Genomic DNA, 17,089 nt, shown 5'->3' on the forward strand with positions numbered 1-17,089 from the left:
GGGTGTAAAGCAATTTACACAACTATCGCCGATTTCTCAAAAGCCCCTTTTCCGTGATTATATCGGTTTCTTTAAGTGCGTACATATTTGATTACTTATTCTTGAATGTCTGTTTCAAAAGTGATTTGAAACAAATAAACAACCAAGCAACAGGACAATTCTTTGGTCCATATAATATTATTTAACTATTCTGACCAATACTTGGAATGCAACATGAATCTACGAAGAAGTATCAGTTGACGATAATTTTTCGATCAGAACAGCAACGTCACTAGGTTGATTATTTTATAAGTAAAATTTTCATATTTATATTTTTAGTTAGTCTATTTCATTTTCCACTCCTGAAATTAAAATGTTTTTAAAACATAAAAATATTTCTTTGTTTGGTTTTTAAAATTGTATTGAATAAAATATACGGAACTTTCATTGCACTACAAAGGCAGCTTTTGCAACAAAGTACAAGCCCTTTAAGATGTATTTATTTGAATATATTAGTTTCAGTTTAAAATTTGGACATTAAATAAAAAACTATTAAAAATTCAAAATTTTTATTGAAAAATCAAATAAAAATTTTGCCTATAAAAGGTGATTTTTTAGCTATTATCTTTTTGGGAACACTAGTTAAGACAGCTGACGCACGTTTCATGTTTTGTTTTACTGTCAAACATCTTCAGTTTGGCTATAATTTAGCCATAAATCGTCTTACAAACGAACAACGCTTGCAAATTGTTTAATTTTATTATCAAAATGCGTGCTCTGTTGAGAAAGTTCATCGTGCGCTTTTTCATTTTATGGTAATTTTTTGTTGGCCCAATGGGTAAGTAAATAAGCAGAACTGTCGATTTTGGAAATAATATCAGCCAGAAGAATTGCAAGACATACCAATGATTTGATTTGTCAAAAAAACGCGCAATTCATCCCAAGACACAACTCATCCAAGGACATTTCATCCCGGACGTGAAATATACTTGTAAGCGTACTTAACGAAAACAATTGTTTGTGTATTCAAGTATTTCGTCCAAAGCTTTTTCCTTTGGATAGCATTATTTTAATTTCATATAAGAAGAACCAGGATGGAAAGTAAATTATCTGAAGATAAGAAAGAGAAAGAATATGTATGTTTAAATTGTAAAGCGATCGCCTATTGGTTGTGTAGTTAGGTAGGTGTCTAAAACGAATAAAGAATAGTTCATTGGGGTGTCAACCATGTTTATGATGATAATGAAGGAATGTTATTAGTAGGTCGAAGGTACTTCCTACAATCTAATCACATTCCATCTTTCCTGCAAGTTTTTAGTGCAAACATGGAGTTATTACGTTCAGTTTATTTATTTCGTTAAAGTTTAAACAAAACAAGCATACGAACAGGTAGAAGAAATTGCTATTCATTTGATGCTTAAAGTCAGGCTCTTGTGCGTTTTGGATTTTAGTCATGAAAAGACACGTAAGAGCAGTTTTTTCGAAGGCAAGTAAAAGAATAATATTTTAAAATTATATATACAAATTTTCCAAGATATTACTTCTTGATAGACAGTTTAAAATAGATTGTTAATTAAATATATGATATTCGTTAATCCGATGCAGTGGCGCTAAACGGCCATCTTTGGTATTTACAGTAGAAGTTATAAAAATACATAAATATGTACGAATGCATTAATTTCGATAAAAGATAGGAATGTTATTGAAATTTTATCAAAATAATTCGCTTTTTTGGGCTCATGCATAGGATTTGATCTGGTGAGATGGGAGGGCGTTACATTTAATAGAATTAAAATAATTATAAAACATTTTAAGATTCAAAATTTTACCTGAAAAATAATTTTGTCTTTAAAAATTTAAATGCCATTTTAAAAATCAAAAAACTACTCGTTAGAGTAGTTTTTTTTTAAATTAATTTTGTTTATATAAAATTTGTCAATTTTGTTCTAAAATGATTGCAATTATACGCTTTACATTTGAATTTCGTAAAATATGTTGACCCGTTTTTGAGATATAGAATTTTGAAAAATGAAAATTCAATATTTTTTTAAAAAATGCAAACAATACAAAATTGCATTTTCGATAATCAAGTATTGTTAAGGCAATATATGAGCTTATTCAGAAAAAAAAATGACTGAAATCAGTTCATAAGTTGCTGAGAAAATTAAAAAAACAAAATAACGGTTCTATGAGCAGTACCATTCCTAAGCAATACAAAAATATGTTTTTCTTATTAAAAGAAGGCAAGTTAAAAAATAAAATTTTAGTGAAAATTTAAAAAAAAATCCATCGGTTTGTTTTTGAGAAAATTCTAAATATCGTTTTTTGACCAAAAAAATTGTATTTGGGGGCCACTGTTAGTTTTGATCTAAAAAAATTTAAAAAACGCCTAACGCGAATCTGCTCAAAACCTAAACTTCCAAGTTTGAACTCAATCGACAAAATGGTTTAGGCTGTAGGAGCGTGGACAGACAGACAAAACAGACCGGAAGGGATCGCGGGACCCACTTTTTTTGACTTCTCTACCATTGTAATATCATGTTTGATTAAAATCTCGAGTTCCAAGTTTTGCACGAATGCAAAACTTGCCATATAGTTCATATATGTCCCAAGTAAAAAACATGATTGTATTGCTTCCAAAGGGTACTCCCTACAGTTATTAACTTCCCATAGGTATGAGTAGTAATTGTAATGGGCCCGATTTCTTGACGTTTCAAGGTCCCTTGAGTACGTACACGATGTTTTTTCGTCGTTCATAGCTCAAGAAGCAGAAGAAATGTCGACTTCAATTAAATTTTGTTATATAGATAATAAGGCAGAAAGATGCAGAAAGGGTTATTTAACATATTGCATAGTGATACCAAACAAAAACAATTTTTGAAAAAAATCCAAATAATAGCATTTTTTATGAATAAAAAAAACTAAAAAAAAAAGTTTGTCACCTCGAAAATTTTACGAATAAAAAATGATTTTATCTTCAAAACAATTTTTTGCAACGAAAAATAACGTAAAATTTTGAGAAAAATCGAATGGACAGTTTTTTTTTATAAAAATAAAAATCTTAAAAAAAAACATTACTCAAAGTTGGTAAAAATTGATAATCGATTCAAATATATTTTCAAAAACTTGAAATTTAGGCTTAAAACTTATTTATCTTATACCAAATATTGTTTTCAACATTCGATAAAATTTTGAAAAAAATCGGCTTGACAGTTTTTGTACAAAAAATAAAAACCTAAAAAAAATAATAAAAGTTGGTAAAAATTCATTTTCGATTTAAATATCTTTTCAAAACTTTGAGATATTGGCTTGGATTCACTTTAATCTTTCAAAACCTATGGTTTTCAACGTGCAGTAAGATTTAAAAAAAAAATTGAATTGATGGTTTTATTACAAAAAATTAAAACCCGAAAGAAAATAACAAAAGTTGGTAAAAATTGAATATTGACTCAAATATCTTTTCAAAACTTTAAAATATTGGCTTCAAACTAATTTTATCTTATAAGAAATAATGTTTTCAACATTCGGTAAAATTTTGAGAAAAATCGAATCAACAGTTTTTTTTACAAAAAATAAAAACCTAAAAAAATGTATAAAAGTTGGTAAAAATTGATTTTCAACTCAATATCATCTTTTCAAAAATTGTAGATATAGTCTTTTATCTACTTTTATCTTTCAAAAAATATTGTTGTTAACATTCAGTAAAATTTTGAAAAAAATCGAATTGATAGTTTTTGTACAAAAAATTAAAAACCTAAAAAAATTTAACAAAAGTTGTTAAAAATTGATTTTCGACTTGAATATCTTTTCAAAAATTTTAGATATTGGCTTCAAACTTATTTATTTTCAGAAAATATTGTTCTCAATATTCAATGATTTTCATATAAAAACCCAACAGTCCGTTTTTTCATAAAAAATAAAATCTACAAAAAATAGTACGCAAATTTGGTAAAATTGATAAGAAACTTTTAAGCAAGACAAATCGACAGACGGGATGGGAAGTTATCAGTGTGGGTCGCATCCCAGCCTCTTTTTTTTTCTTTTTAATTTTAATCAATTATCATCATCATCTTACCTATTTGAAATTTGTAAGGAATTAACAAGGCTTGGTTTCAATGATTAATCAGTGCCTATGTTTCCAGCCGTAAATTTTTCTCTGAAAGTCTATAATCAAACTCTTCTATATTTACAAAACTATAACTTGCTTAATAATTGGTTTTATTTAACTGAAAAGAAATAAATATCATCCTGGTGAAATTGAAATATCAACTACAATATTCCAATATCAAAGGTCAAATTATTATTATATGAGACCTTTGAAACACAATAGAGAAATTCCAACAAAACAAACAAATCACATCGGCAAACAAGAGTGTGATATTGCTCACGAAGCTCTCATAAAACATGACCTATTGGTTAGGTTAGGTTAGGTATAGCTATATTTATGGAGCTATAACATAGGAAGCTCTCAAATGCTAATAAATCTATTGAAGTTATCCTGCTAATGACCACTTAAGTATAGTCCTTTCTTGTCATTACTATTTAAAGGGATAACACTTAACACACAAAACATACACAACAACACGAACCCACACACGATTGTATACATGTATGGTACTATCCTGACGAACTAATGACAAATGTACTACAATCTATATGTATTGTGTATGGCTATGGCTGACGTTGGATGGCGATATGTAGGAACTCTGAATCAGCATGGCACGCGGTGTATGGTGATGTAGAACCTATTTGGTAAATAAGTCCAAACTAAACTATTCTGAACATCAGCACTATCGTGTTCATTTGTAGAACTAGAAATTCGGCCCTGAAAAATGATTTATAATTTTGTTCTATATACAAATACATACATTACAGTAAGGATGTATATATAACTATTATCCGTTTGTGATCGATATAGCAATCATAGTTAAAGATGTATAATTATTCATGGAGGTTGTGTTGTGTATAGAGGTGTACCTAAGATTTATATGGTGCGCGTAAACAATTAGAGCTATTCCATTTAGGCCACATTCTAGAAATGATTAAGGTACTTGGAATAATTCATTGGAGTTTGTTTTGAGAACGATTATTTGAACGGCATTATAAGAAGGATAATACAGATGTGAAGGTTGAAATTCCTTTCACCAACAATCATTACTCGTATATTGAAACGGACGCACAAAATAAACACAGGGATGGACGTTTTAAATTGAGATTAAGATAGATAAAGATGTGCAAGTGCAAGTTTGACATTATATGAACTTGGTGTTTAGATGTTTTGAATTCATAAACAATCCCATTGTCTTAGGAATTTGTACAAGTCATAGTTGACCTCGCTTTTTCTCAAAACCACATTCCAAAAACCATTCTATTGTTTAATTACCTTGGCGTTTTATTAGTATAAGAAAGATTGAAATATTGGACCAGTCAGTGATGGGATTTATGCTGAAGTAGTTAACTACCGAATTTCAGATGAAATTAAAGCAAATTACAGTTACTGCTCAATTGTATTTATGCATAGCACACATAGCAAACCTAACAATATATACGTGGACTCAGCATGACACAAGGTGTGAGGTGCAGCGCATAGTTTCACCTTAAAGAGCATGTAACCTACATAACTACAAGACTATAGAAGTGCATAATATGTACCGCAGTTGTTATGCATCGATTCATAATTGAAATGAATTCTGTTGAAGATGTTTTTGAATACTATTTATTTATTCATTTTATTTTTTGAAGTAACTTACAAACGAAATTTATAAATTACTTATTAAAAGCATCAGGGTATCCATACGATGCCGTTTTTAATTTACTAGGCTTAAACAAATTATTTACATTTTAAATTATTTACATTTAACATTGTTTATCATTGGAAAGATAGTTATTATAGCAACTAAACTAATTAAATTTTTTCAAACTTCTGATGAGCTGATATGGCAGCTTTAATTCGACGGATGGTTTTGACATTTGATGGATCAAAGATTTTTGCCAATGTCTCAATTACGTCGTTTGTTTCAGTATGTGTTTGTCGAGAAACAGGACACTCTACAAAAATATGCCAGATTGTAAGAGGTGTTTCACAATTTGAGCATTTTTCTGGAGCTTCACGAGTGTAGAAGTGTTTGCTTGTAAACAGTGTTTTTCCTATTCTAACTCTTAATACTTTTATACATTCTTTTCTGGTAAAGGACTGGTTGTATTCGGCACGTGTGTTGAAGGGTTAATGTTTGTGAAGAAAGGTTTGAGCGCTTCGCCACTTTTCTGAAAGCTCTATCTTTTGAAAATGTGTTAAAGTTGTTTTCAAAAGCTGGTGTAGTTTAAGATAATCAAGTATCTGAGGGTAGCGAATAGCGTGTTTTGCTGCAAGTTCAGCGGCATCTTTACCTTCTATTCAGCAGTGTCCGGGTATCCAAGCTAAAGTGATATTTGTGTTGTAGTACAAGCAGTTTATTAAGGTTTGGAGAGATGGACATTTGTTTTTACGTTACTTAGCCCCTTGAGTATACCAAGATTGTCGGTGAGGATTAAGAAACGATCAGAATTTATTTGACCTACAGAGATCGCCTTATAAATTGCAGCCAGCTCGGCTATGTAACTGCTCGCGTATTCTGGAAGTAGAGCCTGGTGAAGAGTGGAGAATTGGGCATTGTGTTGGAACTCTACAACTGCGTAGGAGCACCAATGAATTTCTTTTTGCGAACCGTCGGTGTAAAAGATTCTGTCCGCTCCTATGCTTGCGATAAGTTCTTCATGCAGCATTTTGTATAGAGCGTCAGGCGTGTTTGCTTTTTTGTTGTTAGCCAGACTGATGTTTATTCGTAGAAAGTTTAGCGTTGTGAGACACTGTTAACACATCATGTTCTAGAGCGATTCGGGGGAATACAGATAAAGTGACCAAGTTAGTTAAAGCAGATATTGAGTTTAGAACAATGGGTGTGTTGGACTAACTATGGCTTTGCTTAAAGATTTGTTGCCCTTTTTTCAGCGAGATATTTAAAGGATACATAACTTCCTTCAACTCTAAGTGCTTCAACGTTTGACGATCTAAGTTTATAGCTGCGTCGATTTTCGAGATGCTCTTTTTTGTAGTCCACATAAAGAGGGTTAAGCTGTGTTGTAGTGTCCCTTCCACCAGAGCCTTAGCAATTCGAAGAGCTATTTCTATAAGTGGTCCTTTTTTTTGAACAGATCATTTTTAAGGCGTTGTTCCTTAATTTTTAGCCGCTTATCACCTTGTTGACATGTTTATCCCATTTCAAGTTTTTTGTGAACATAACTCCAAGAATCATTGCTTCTTTTTTTAATGGAATGGAGTTTTATTTAAGCAGAGTGGAATACAAGTACATTTTCTTTTTCTGCAGAGATGAAGTGTCTCAATTTTTGAGGGTGGTATAATTGCACCCGTTTTCTTGGACCATCTTGACATTGACAAGTCTGCTTGTTAAAAAATATCTTGAACCTGGTTTGGGATGCCGGACGCTACGACATAAATATTATCAGCGTTAACTCCAATAAAATCAAGATTGTAAGTGGGTTGCGAAAGCTCAGTTATCAAGGAGTCTATGCATACGTTATACAACACTACTGAAAGTGGTGAATCATGAGATGTGCCATTGTCCAATTTCCTAAGAATAGAATCGTATCCATCCACGTTTACTTTACTATTAGCCATAAAGGATATAGCAATCTTAAGTATTTTCTTAGGTACACCCCATTTGTAAAGCTGCTCGATTACCGGAACCATTGTTACTCTGTCAAGAGCTTTTTCTAAGTCCGATGACATAACAATACTGTGCTTAGTTTTCGACAAATTTTCATGTTCCAATAGATGCAAAAGCGTTGATACTCCTCTATTTGGCCTGTAAGCATGTTGTTTGGTGCTAACCTTTTTCTCTAGTAACCAACTAATTCGTCTCGCTAAGATTTTTTCTAAAATCTTGGAGAGAACGGGAAGAAATGAGATCAAAATCATGTTTGTTTCTAGAGCTTTTAGGAATCGGCTTGAGTTTTGCTCTTTTCCAGTCATGTGGAAAAGTCCCAGTCGATAAAATATCATTGAATAATGCACATATTCTGTTTTTGAGGCTAGTATCGCTAAGTTCAACCATCTTGTAAGTGATTTTGTCTTTACCCGGGCTACTTCCTTTTGCTGTTCTTAGTGTCATTTCAAGTTCGATAAGCTCAATCTTTTCTGTAAGGAGATCGCAAGAGTCTTGGTTTGGAGGAAGAGTTTGTAGATCGAAGTTTAACTTGTTTGCTAGAACATTCTCTTGAAAGGTATTATCTGCGCTGTATGATGCCCATTTTTCTGCGAATATGTTTTCATTGACTTTCATGAAGGGTCTTAGCCTGGCGTGCGTATAGCTTTGATGTGACTCTATAGGGTTCTCGTATCAAGTGTAGGGTTCATAGTATTTATCAAATTGTCACATGAAGCTCTTTTACATCTAATCGATTCAAGTTTTACTTTGGCAAAGGATTTTCTGTAGGCAACGCAGTTTTCTGTACTAGGGAACCCTTCGAGCCTTTCGCCAAGCTTTTCTCTTTTCTTTTACCAATAAAGCTAGGTCTTTGGTAAACCATATTGGGTTTGTCCTTGCAGTTTTAGGCTGAATTATAGGTATGGATGTTGATGCTGCGCTTCTGATGATTTTTTTTAATCTTTGATGGTTCTTGGTTGATATTGGGTGATGGAACGATTTGGGCGCTTAGTTTTTTTGTTTCTGCCAGATATAACTTCCAATTACCCATTTCTTTTTTATATCGTGGAGAAAATGTAGGTTTGAATCTTCGTTCTGGGATGCGAATCACGATGGGCATATGGTCTCTACTAACTGCATCAGGTAGCAGTTTTTGAAAACTTTGAAATCATCATCATCATCAACAGCATAATGAGTTATTGGAAATTCAGAGCAATACAGACCATGTTCGAACATTGATTTCGAATGTTTCTAATTATAAATTGTAGGTGCATAGTACGAAAGTATTATAAAGAGGGTTATCCATTTGTCGGTTTTAGAAACAAACGTAAATAAAACACATATAAAGATACTTTTCTCAAAAATATTTTCTTTTTATTGTAAAACTTGAATAGTTGAAGATGAATGTTATCTTTATGGAAATAATTTTGTTAATTTTAAGTTTATTTGAATTTCAGCAACAAGATCAAATACGCGAGGAAGAGCTAGTGGGGGATGTTATTCCGGCTTCAAACAATTTCTATCTGATATAAATTGCGAATTCAAGAAGGAAGATGAAGTTAATACATAAGAAATTAAAATTAGGATAACTAAGTTGATTATAATTCCATCATATATAAATTGTAATCACTAAAAAATAGTGATGAAGTTATGATAATCGGGGACCTTAACGCGAGGATAGGAATTAATGATGGAAAAGAAAACAGATTTGCGGAAAAAATAAATAATAATAAAATAAAATAAATTCGAAAGACATTACTCTCAATGCACGAGGAACTAAATTGTTAAATGTTTGTGATATATTTTGATTTTGAATCTTAAATAGCGTTTCAGAGTCTTATAAGTGTGGAGAGTACACCTTCGTAGGCGAGCAAGGTAGTTCAGTACTTGACTACTGTCTAATAAAGGGAAATTTGATTCCTAAAATTTCATGGTCAAAAGTGTCGCGTTTTCCGATCCCTTGCCATTAGTAGTTGAACTCCGATCTAACATAATAGAGAAAGACAATATAAGGATTTTAAAGCTGCTACCAAAATTAAATTGGAAAAATTGGCCGCACGTGTTCTGTTAACGGACCTTACATTCCACATGCATATCCGAAGTTTGTTGTCCTTAATTAAAACAAAAAATGATAAGCCACTCAGCACAGCACTTCACAGTGAGTACCATCCCATCCTTACTTTCCCCTTCTTCCACAGTTGCACAGCCTAGTTTATGTATATCAATTACAATTGGATTTGGTGCATTTGCTAATCTGTGTTTCAGCAGATTATTTGAATTGAATTTACTGTTTTGCATCACAGGGTCGGATCGGTTCTCGTCACTGCTAAGGCATAACACTAGCAGTGAAGGGTATTGATAATTATTCTGTGTTTCAATTTAGTGAATTTTATTTTTCATCTCTATCTGTATTGGTTTTAGACATTTTTTTTATTTTGCAATGACTGGACAATTCAGAGTAGATTATTGTAATATTCGTGAGCTAAGGGCAAATTTTTTGTTAGCATACCGCCATACTGTTTCATACAGGCCAGCTGTTTTGGCACTAAGTAAAACCCAAGTGGGTGAGGATTCCGATCCAAAATGCAAACTCTTGACTTGTTTCTTACCTCTGACCCTGATAAGTACACCTGAGTGTGCTATCTCCTCTAGGCACATCTGACCATTGTGTTATATCAGCAAATTTCTCGTGTCAAAACTGTTCAGTTAAAGAAAGAGCTCCTAAGAGAACCGTTTGGCAATACGAGAAAGTCAACTGGGACGGCCTCAATAATTACTTCTTCCTCTTCCTCGGTTCCTACGCTCGTTGTCAATTAGAGAAAGCTTATCTCTTTGCTAGGCAGTTCGCCACCAATTCTACGCTGCCAGTGAGTGTTATAACTCCGCCTTTACTTGAGCGAGTTAGTGATTCTATGGGACCAATCTTTTTTCGCACTCGTACTGTGGCAAGAGTCCTTAGTGATATAAGCACACATTAATAGGCTGGTCCAGATGGTATCCCCGCTATTGTTCTGAAGAGGTGTTCTTCAACGCTAGCAAAACCACTGCGTAAGGTTTTTCATCTGTCCTACTCCTTAGGTCTCTTTCCGAGGGGATAGAAAACTGCATTTGCAAAAAAGATGAATCTTCCTCACCTTCTTATTACCGTCCGATTGCACATGCGTCCCTTCTTTCCAAGGTCATGGAAACGCTGATTAATTATCAGCTCAAGAAATATCTCGAAGATCGAAAGCTTCTTAATGACCGGCAATACGGCTTTCGAAGCAATAGGTCCACTGGTGATCTCATGGTTCATGTCACCGAACTGTGGAGCAAATCTTTACATCGCTTTGGAGAAAGTAAGATTATTGAACATGATATTTTAAAAGCATTTGATAGGGTTTGGCATCATGCTCTCTTATAAAAAATGCGAGCTTTCGGTTTGCGTGAATACCTGCTTCATTCGATTAGTAATTACCTTTCGGATCGTTCAATACAAGAAGTATTGGATGGATTCAAGTCTGAAAAATATAAAATAAATTCTGGTGTGCCCGAGGGCTCTGTTTTATCACCAATACTCTTTCTCATTTTTATTAATGATCTTCTGTCTGCAAATTCTTATCCAATACGATGACGATGTAGTACGCTTAGCTTTACATATTCGTTTTCAGAATCATATCCCTCTTCTTCGGATGTGGATCCGCAACGACAAAAAATATGATAAGCTCATTAAATTTCGACCTTAACAGCATTGTTCAATGGGGTTTAAAAAACCGCGTGAAATTTAATGCTTCGAAAACGCAATGCTGTCTTGTATCGCTAAAGCGAGATATACCCCCATTGCCATTGTCCATGGATGGCACTTGCGTCAATGAGACTGAACACCTCGATATTCTCGGTATGTGGGTCACCAACCACCTCTTGTGGAAGGATCACATACGCGATGTTGCCAAAAATGCAGCAAGGTGTTTGGGTTTCCTTAGACGATGCAAGAAAAATATTTCAGCTCTTCTCATCTGGCTGTTATCTAAAAGACTTATACACGTCCAAAGCTTAAGTATAACTACCATCTCTGGGCTGGTGCTCCTGCAACCTACTTAAGCCTCTTGGATAGTATTGAACGTAGAGCATTAAAATTGATAGATGATAAAATCATCATAAGTTCATTTACTTCGCTTGAACATCGTCGTAAGGTCTCTTGTCTGACCCTTTTTTACCGTTATTTTAACGGCTTATGCTTTAGTGAAATAGCCAGTTGCATTCCTCCCCTTAAACAGTTCAACTGTAATCCTCGCGCTTCTAGGAATGCTCACCAGTATACCCTCGAGCCAATTTCGGCCGTACTGTCAAATACAGAGATTCGTTCTTTAGCCGTACTACGTGAATGTGGAATGCCTTACCACACTCTGTCTTTCCTAGTCATTGAAATATTCAGGAATTAAAAACCAATGTGCACCAAAATCTCATTTTAAAGCCTCTCTCCTCTTCCTAGTGCTTTCTCTTATGCATGTACAAACACCTTGGAAAGAAAACCGTTCCAAATAAAATTCTGGAAATTTCCATATAGGCTTATAAGTTTTCGTATTTCAGAGACCATTTTAAAATATGTCAACAATTCTTTTTGAAATAAGCCCAAGCATTTAAAAGCCACATCTTTCATTAAAGGGACTGGATGCATTTCTTTTTCTTCTTTCGGTCTTTTCTATATTCAGGACTCAGGATGTACTTTGACATATACAGATGGAGATTTCTTGAAAAACGGGCTCTTTTACCATATGTGGTTTTCTTAAAACTCCAACGAACAACGACTCCTATATTATAGGAGTTATACGATTATATGCCTCTCTATAACCAGAACCACTCACTATTTGTGGATAACAATTGATTTGCCTAATACTCCTTGCTTCGAGCAATATCCTTTTTTTGGGAACGCGGACTGGATGATTTGCATAAACTCGAACCGTATAAAATTCCTGCCACAAAACATGATATTGGTACACCTCATATAACTATACTACATACAGTATCCAGGACGCGTACACTCTAAGGACATCTGGAGGAAAACTTTTTAACATATTTCACACACATATCATATACCTACTACCATAATGTAGGTTGGTACATACTCGTTTAGAACATAGGTAATCGTTGGCATGGTCGTCCTAGCTAAGTCGTAGTTGTCTGGCTCAATAGTTGGAGTTAAGAGCCGATCCCTGTGGCATTGTCCTTTTTGATAATTCCCCCTAACATGACATATGAAAATACAAAATAAACAAAAAAGAAAGTTACTCGAAAAGAAAGAAAAGAACAACGCACCCCACAAAAGAGTATATCCCTATTTGTGACAATTTCGTATGCAGGACATGTCTTAGCAAAAGAAATGGCATATCGGATGTTATGTGCCACTCTGTCGCTATCGTCCTCTAATGCTTAGGTATATCCTGTCATTACCACCGAACAGGAGTATAAGCCATTGAAATCATAACTATAATGCGTCGCTATGTGGCGGACGTGCTTTGAACTTTGAACTTGCGGAAAACTGATTGAATTGCTTCCAGAAAGAAAAATATATTTTACTCGGATTTGATTTGGTTCCAAAGTTGAATATAAGGATATTCGAAAACGAACAAAAAAGCTTTATCCTTATACTCTCTTTCTATAGCTTATGTCATTCGTTTGGCATATGCTTACCTATAGCTTCTGTTATATATGTATGCAGGACGAAGGTATAACCATATGTTATGATGTGTGTTATGCATTATGTGTTATCAGCGAAGTTCGAGTGTGATGTGTGAATGGAAATGAAAATTCATTTATCGACAATGTTGAGATGAACGTGGTAGGTATTTTCGTATTCGTATTCGAACACTATTTCTTCGAACCAAATCAGGAGATAGTTGTATAGGACGTGACGTATCTGGAGCATATTGGAATTATGGTAATTTTTTAACATAAAGTCAGGTATATGTGCATATAAACATATAAACCTATAGTATATCCATCTTTGGGCGTATTATGATGGGCGTATCGGTAATAAGATGAGGATAAAGTTTATTGTTAGGAAATTGATTAAATTGGATCTGAGCATCAAATTTCTGTTGAGAATATTTTTAGCAAACATCCGTTACGTATAATAATCGTAACAATGTAGGTGAGCTTAATTTTCTTTTCAAGGACTTTTTTTTCTGTCGAATGTAACTTTATTTGTTTTTAATTCTACGAGTATATCAATGTCAAAGAAAGTATGGTACCTATGTTTTACTTTCTTAATTTTGTAAGAATGGAATGATTAAGCGCATTAATTGCAAAATTAATATTTTAATAGAAGAATAAAGTCGTAACAATTGGTGCACGATTCAGAAAGTGGATTTTAAACTTACAATCTTTGTTTAAAAAAAATAAAGAGGATATGAATAAACAGTTTTCAGTGATGTTTCCTTCATGTATACACAATTCTACTTTGAACGCCGAACTTGTCGAGTTATAGAAGCTGAGTAAGGTCAATGATTCTGGAGAATTTTCTCCAGATGAGTCCTGAAACTAAAGGACGTTCTTATCCCTCTACCTTCCCAAAATCATCATCCATTCCCACATAAACAAAGCATACCTCTGGTACATCATCGGGGGCTGAAAGGACACCGCAGCTAACCGCTATAGCGTCGAATGCGCTAAAAGCATACTTGCTACAACAAGGTCCAATAAGGACTCTACGTCCAAAAGAGAAAGGTCTCTTGAGGGGGCCGCACCAACACCAAAACGGATTCGGGTGCAGAACACCAGCACACCCCTCAATCCCATCAGGGAACAATCCAGTTTCAGTGGTTGCGGTCATTGACAGGAGCGATGATGATGGCACAATATCGGCTGATCGTTGGCAGTTGGTCAAGGTTAAGCTCTTTTGAGCATTTGAGGGAGATTCCAGGACCACCAGCGCTGGGGTTGGCATCAAGGCCATGTCAAAACTCATGGTTTGTGGCGACCAGAGGTATGGTGACCTATACAAGCTTGCAGTCAGCCGGTTAGGTGAAGTTTGGCCTGGTGCGAAGCTCGAAGTTGTCGCTGTGGAAGACATTCCTAGCAGACCTAGAGCCCGCATTTGGATACCGATCGAACCTGCTGGTATCGAGGACATTCTCGAAATGGTCAAAGTTTGCAACCCGTCCCTTCCGACGCATAACTGGAAAATAGCCAAGCTAGAGGAAGTTATGGGTCTTTATAGGATCGCCATTGTGGTACTCAATAAAGAATCCTTGGCTCCTTTAGCCCTAAACGAGGGCTCCATAAACGATGGCTTCGAATCCAATAAAATTCGAATCCATAAAAAAGATGAGGTTAACGCGGAAAGCGGGCCTCCAAAAACAACCGAAGGTGAACTAGCGGTTGGTGGGCCTGGGACGTCGTCTTCTCTCCTAACAGAGGGTGACGATGCACCCATGTCCTCTCCAATCCAGCTCCACCCTCTACAAAAGTCGTAGACAGTCCATCCTTAATGGAGACTTAGGACGACCTTAACATGATCGTTCTAAGCGAGGACGAACTCTTGGGTTCATCCTCAGACTCAGAGGATCAGAACAAAACCGTGGTGGAGGTTGATCTGGCTATTTGTAGTATAAATTCTGCAGTTCGTACAGATTAATCTCCAACACTCCATAAAGGCCTCGGCCTCACTTCTTCTCCATGTATTGTGAAATCCGTTGTTCGAGGACTCAGGACTCCTGGGTACTACACACTTGGTGTCACAGATAAAGGTGAACCTAGATTGTAGCTTGCAGCATTAATGTATTTTTACTCCATCGTTTCAGTGACAAAGATACCACCGTAGCTAGGCTGGAAACAACCAGAGGTAGTTTCTGGCTAGTGCCGGCGTATCTTGGCCATGGCCACTTTGGCGTTCTTCCTAAAAAAACCCTGGAGAAAGTCGTCTCTGAATCGGAAAGGCATTGGATCCGCCTAATGATTGGGAACGATGCTAACGCTCATCATACTGTATGGGGCAGTACGAATATCAACGACAGAGGTGAGTCTCTTTTTGATTATATTCTTGGTACTAACCTCGTAGTAAGTAATGTTGGAAATGAACCAGCCTTCATAACTAAAACTCGACAAGAAGTCTTAGACATAACTCTTGTCTCAGATACTATACACCAATTGATTTTGGACTGGAAAGTATCCAAAGAACACTCGTTCTGATCATAGATATATCCAGTTCAATATAAATGTGGATGATAACCCGAGTCCATTGACTTTTCGAAACTATCAGAAAACTGACTGGGCTTCATACAGGAACAGAGTTTACTAGAACCTGGACTATTTGGTCCTTCCTCTTACGCGAATGAACTTGACAACAAAGTCAATGACTTTACCTCAGCTATGAACAGATAGCTAGAAAATTGCTTGTCCACTTATACACATAAGAGGAAAGAGGAAACCACAAAGGTAGGTCTCAGAGCTTGACTTGCTCAGGAAGGAATGCAGGAAACTTTTCAACCGGGCAAAAGTCGCAAGACTAGCCTCTCATTGGGACTCCTACAAAGAATCCATAAGAATCTACAAGAAGACACAAAGGAAATCCAAGCGATCTTCTTGGCGATCCTTCTGTGGCATTATAGAAGAAACTTCTGAAGCCTCTAGGTTACGGAAAATTCTTTCAACTAATGCAGCTATTCCAAGCTGCTTGAAAAATGCAGACGGCTCCTGGACAAATTCAAGTAATGAATCGCTGTACTTACTATTGGACACTCACTTTCCTGGTAGTTCTCTCACCGAAACTTGCAATAGTTATATACGTTCAAGTTCAAATACAACATATCCACATCAGATCACAAGGGATAAGCTACAATTGGCTCTCAACAGCTTCAAACCATTTAAAGCTGCAGGACCAGATGGAATAATACCAGCTGAATTACAAAAGACTTCTGACATAATTGCACCAATCCTTGAGGCAATTTTTACCAGCTGTCTATACCTGATCCATATTCCCTCAACATGGAGAGAATTTTAAGTTGTTTTTTTATACCCAAAGCAGGTTAATGCTCGCAAGTCAATCCTAAAGATCTACGATCTTTAAGTCTATCATCATTCCTTCTTAAGACCTTGGAAAGATTGATTGATATCCATTTAAGGGCACGTATCGATACAAGACTTCTGTCTTCGTCTCAACATGCCTTCTGTAAGGGTAAATCGGTGGAAACAGCGTTACAACACTTTAGTACGCACCATCGAATATTCCCTCCATCATAAAGAGTTCACTTTGGTTGCTTTCCTTGACATCGAAGGTGCCTTTAAAAACGTGGACACTTCTGCAATCACATCTGCACTAACATCTCTAAATGTAGAGAGTTCGCTTGGGGAGTTAATTCATTTAATGCTTACTAGCAGAATAATTAACTCAAAACTGGGCAACTCTTCTAGTAGACGATTCGTTAGTA

Source organism: Eupeodes corollae, chromosome 1, assembly GCF_945859685.1.
Source record: "Eupeodes corollae chromosome 1, idEupCoro1.1, whole genome shotgun sequence".
Classification (NCBI taxonomy): domain Eukaryota; kingdom Metazoa; phylum Arthropoda; class Insecta; order Diptera; family Syrphidae; genus Eupeodes; species Eupeodes corollae.